Here is a 4,621-nt window from a genome sequence, read left to right on the forward strand (position 1 = left end):
TATGCATAAATCTTTTAGAAACTTTGCATATTTAGGTACTTGTTGAATAACATAAAAAGGGGAACAGTTACCTCAACCATTTTTAAAATTTCTACCATTTTGGGATCAAGTTCCATCTGCTTCCTGGACTTCCTTGCAGGGTGTGGAAATGGGATAGAAATGGCGCCACTTGCAGCTTCTGTGTCCTTTGGTGCTCCATTCCTTGGCTGAACTACTTCTTCTTCAACCATGTCTTGTACTTCCTCTTCCTCTTCAGCATCTTCCACTTCAACTAAGTTTTTAACTGGGGTGTGTTCTTGTGGGCTTGGCTCCTCCTGATTCCTCTCTTGTAGTGTGGTTCCAGACCTTAAAGTGATGGCATTGATGCCACATTTGGGATTAGGTAATGGTTGAGAAGAAATTCTACTGGAGCTTGAAGGCTGGTTGGTGGGAGTAGGTAATGAATCTATCCGGGAGACGAGAGCTTGTAAAGTGGCATTCAGATCATTTAGAGTAGAGTTTAGTGTAGTCTGCATGTCTTGTTGTCCTTGTGCAAGAGAACAAAGCATCTCGTCACTTGATGAGGAAGGGGGATAAGTGATCTGAGGGGCCTGTTGTTGGTTGTGCTGGGGTCTTTGGGACTGCCTAAGGTGAGGTGCTCTGTATGGCTGGTTCTGATTCTGCTGTCTATTGTTATTGTTCCACCTTTAATTTCTATTATTGTCTCTTCATCCTTTGTTATAGTTGTCCCTCCAGCCATGGTTGGAATTATCTCTCCATCCCTGGTTGGAGTTGTCCTGCCATCCTTGGTTATAGTTCCCACCTTGGTTGTAGTTGCCGCCTTGTTGATTGTATCCTTGATTCGGGCGATCATAGAAGTTATGAGTAGCTGCCATAGTGTTGTCTTCTTGTTGGAGCTGCGGGCACTCATCAGTGTAATGACTATAGTCAACACAAATTCCACATACTCTTTGGGGGACCAACTGTTGGCTTTGTTGTGGTGGGGGAGGCTGAGTTTGTTGTTGATTCAATTGCATCTGCTTCAGTAGGTTGGTCATTTCAAATATAGCTTGTGTGACGGTAGTAGTCTCACTGCTAGAGGAAACCTCTGCAACAACCTTTGAGTGGCTATTCCTGTGCCTATGATTTCGAGTGGACTCAGCTAAGTCGCTGATCAGTTGCCATGCTTCATCTGTAGTCTTGTACTTTTTTCAGAGAACCATTACTAGCACCATCCAATGTAGTTTTATCCCGAGGGTTCATGCCTTGAGTGAAGTAGCTGATCAACACTAACTTGTCATTCATATGATGGGGGCATGCGTCCAGAAGATTCTTGAAGCTCTCCCAGTATTCATAGAGAGTCTCCGATTCACCTTGAACAATGTAGGAGATCTCTTTTCTCAATCTATCTGTAACTTCAACTGGAAAGTATTTTTCCAGGAATTCTCTCCTGAGCGTATCCGAATTACTAACGGTCACTTCAGGTTGAGTGTAGTACCACTCCCTCGCCTTTCCCTCAAGAGAAAACGGGAAGGCGGTCAGCAAAATAGAAGTTTCATCTACACCATGACGCCTAACAGTAGAACAGGCTGTCTGAAAATCCCTTATGTGCTTGATAGGCTCTTGAGCAGGTAAGCCATGAAACTTAGGCATCAAGTTGATTAGTGCAGTCTTCAGTTCGAAATCTGCAGCCAGATTTGGGTGACACACTTGATACGGTTGTAGAGTAAACTCTGGGGCTCCTGCCTCCTGGGGAGTGATCCTCCTGGGTGCTGCCATATTACCTGCGCCTAAATCAACCAGATTAGTAGAAACGGAGCTTGTTTCTTCCTCAGATGGCGCTTCAGATTTGCCCTCAGAAGAGACTGGTGAATTGATAATAATCACTTTACCACCCTCAGAGGCTAGCCTGCGCTGAGCTCGCCTAATACGTGAAAGAGTTCTTTCAATTTCAGGATCAAATGCGGCTAAGTTCGGATCAGGCAGTGAACGCGTCATTCAATGAAAGAAACATACAGCTCATGGTAATAAAATAAAATATGCGAAAATAAAAAATATGTACACTAATTAATAATTTAGCACACAATTGCAACTTGGCGCCAAAAATTAACGGACTAGCGGAAGTTGGCCGATTAAGAAATTAATATAGGAAATACGTTGCGAGTATAGCTCTTAACCAGCAAAAATCCACCTCATCAATTTATAAAAGTTGTCACAAAAGTTTAGAATAAAAATACTGGGAGTATAAGTCCCAGGTCGTCTACCAACGAGTTGACAAAAAGGTGCTAATTTATTAATCAGGAGTTTTCTGGGAAATTTTGAGTTTGGGCAATGGGGACAAGCATATAATTGTAAATTAAAGCAATGAAAATTAAAAGAGATTTATAATATTCAAAATAAAAGGCCTTGACTGGGGGAATGATTAATTGGAAGTTCTATCCTTGTTGGAATTCTCTCAAGTGTAGTGTAAAGAGGTTGTTATTTTCACTTAGTTAACCCTTACTAAATAAAGGAAAGTCAAGTGATTGAGCTAACTCTTATTCGCAAATCCTAGTCCTCTCCCTTGGGAAGGTCTAGCGTTAGTAAATACAAAATTAGCCAACAACTTCCAATTTAACTAATTACTTGAGCATTCCAACTCAAGTGTCTCCTTTTAATCAACCCCCATGTCAAGTTGGGAATCTACTCCATAGACATGAGAATTACTTGCATAGAATTAAATAAGGAATAAAAGGAAGACATGATAGACAATAACTATGATTCAATTAAAAATAAAAGTAATCCTTTGCATTAATAAATTCTAAAAATAATCCAATTGTAACTCTAAACAAGAATTAAGAATATGGAATAATAACAGGGTAAGAAAACAAACTAGAATAGTATCTTCAACGGAGGTGATGACTCTTCAATATCCAAAGCAAAAGCAATAAACTATAAAACTATGAATGTAAAGAAAACCTAGAGGAAGAGTAATTTTTCTCTCTAGATTCAGATCTCAAACTAAAACAATGCTAATGAGAATGTGTTTTTAGTCTGTGCATGTTCCCTTGCTCTAGTCTGTGTTTCTGAGCCAAAAACTGGGTCAAAACTGGCCCGAAATCGCCTCCAGCATTTTCTGTTATTTCTGCAGATCGCGCATGTCACGCGTACGCGTCAGTCACGCGTGCCCATCGCTGGTCGTTTTGGCGTGTCACGCGTATGTGTAAAGCACGCGTACGCGTCATCTAGCAGAACTCCAATCCACGCGTACGCTTAGGCACACGTACACGTCGCTGCAAATTTCTCCATATCGCGCGCTCGCGTGAGCCATGCGTGCGTGTCGATGCTCGCTGGTTATCTCCTTAGTTTCTTGTGTTCCTTCCATTTTTGCAGGCTTCCTCTCCATTCTCTAAGCCATTCCTGCCCTATAAAGCCTGAAACACATAACACACGGATCACGACATCGAATGGTATAAAGAAGAATTAAAATACACAGATTAAAGATTTGTAGGAAGCAAGTTTTCAACCGTTGAATAAGACTAGAAAGGAATTGTAAAATCATGCAAATCATATGAATAAGTGGGTAAGGACTTGATAAAAACCACTCAAATGAGTACAAGATAAACCATAAAATAGTGGTTTATCAGTATGCACGGCTACCTGTGCGTACGCACAGCTGCCCAATCAGAGCGCGTGGATTGCTTCGAGCGCGTCACGCGTCCATTCAAGTATCGCCTAGTGTGCGTGCACACGGCTACTTGTGCGTACACACAGGTGTCCGCACATGACTTCATTAAAATGGCACGTGACTCGCAATTTGGGGGCTTTGGAGGCCCATTTCTAAAGTATTCTAGCTCATATTGGAGGGAAAATGATCAACATAACATAGCATATCATTTAGTATAGTTTTAGGAGTAGTAGTAGGAAGCTTTAGTTAGTTTTTCTCTAAGTTTTTCATCATCTCTATTAGGTTTTATATTAGGGTTTTACATTCAAGTGCTATTTCCATTTTTGATCTTAGATTTTGCTAGCTTTCATTGTAAGTATTCTCTTGTTATTACTCTTTATAGTTACATTCTCATTATTCTTTCTTCTAATTCAAGTTATAGTTCAATTTTGCTTCTCTCGCAATTTTAATTTCTTTTGATGAATTTGATGTTTGATGTTTGTTTCATGCTTCCTTGTGTTATTGTTGTTGATTGAGGTCAATTGTAGCTTTTAGTTTCAAGCCTTTTCTCTTTTTCTCCATGTTTAAGGTTTTTGCCCACCAAGTGTTTGACAAAATGTCAAACTTGGTTTTAGGCTAAATTTTTTAGTTCTTGGCTTGGGTAAAGTGAGCAATTGGGTTTCTAGAGTTGGAATGTCCAACATTTAGTTTTAATTCTTGGATTGTTAATTGTTCTTGTTCCCACTAACGCTAATTTCTTGCTAAGCCAATTAGCAAGCAATTTAGGATTTGTGGGTTGGGAACACTTATGCTCATTTAACTTACCTTCCGATGTGAGGGTTGATCAAGTCAGATTAATCCATCATAATTGTCATAGTTGTGGTTCCAACAAGGAAAGGACCCTTAGCTCACTCCAAGCTAAGACTCTTTTTGATGCTTTTAATCTTTTATATAATTCTATGTTGATCTCTTTTATACTTTACTTGTTTATATTAC

General features: G+C 39.9%; 1 non-coding gene across 1 annotated transcript; it reads left to right on the forward strand.

The window, feature by feature from the left end:
* Positions 1 to 1,282: 1,282 nt before the first annotated feature.
* On the forward strand, positions 1,283 to 1,386 carry LOC148564034 (small nucleolar RNA R71). Its single transcript, XR_015884422.1, has one exon. It is a non-coding gene; the product is annotated as a small nucleolar RNA R71 (small nucleolar RNA).
* The last annotated feature ends 3,235 nt before the right edge of the window (positions 1,387 to 4,621 follow it).

This window comes from Arachis ipaensis, chromosome B5, assembly GCF_059453495.1.
Source record: "Arachis ipaensis isolate K30076 ecotype BB chromosome B5, ASM5945349v1, whole genome shotgun sequence".
Taxonomy (NCBI): Eukaryota; Viridiplantae; Streptophyta; class Magnoliopsida; order Fabales; family Fabaceae; genus Arachis; species Arachis ipaensis.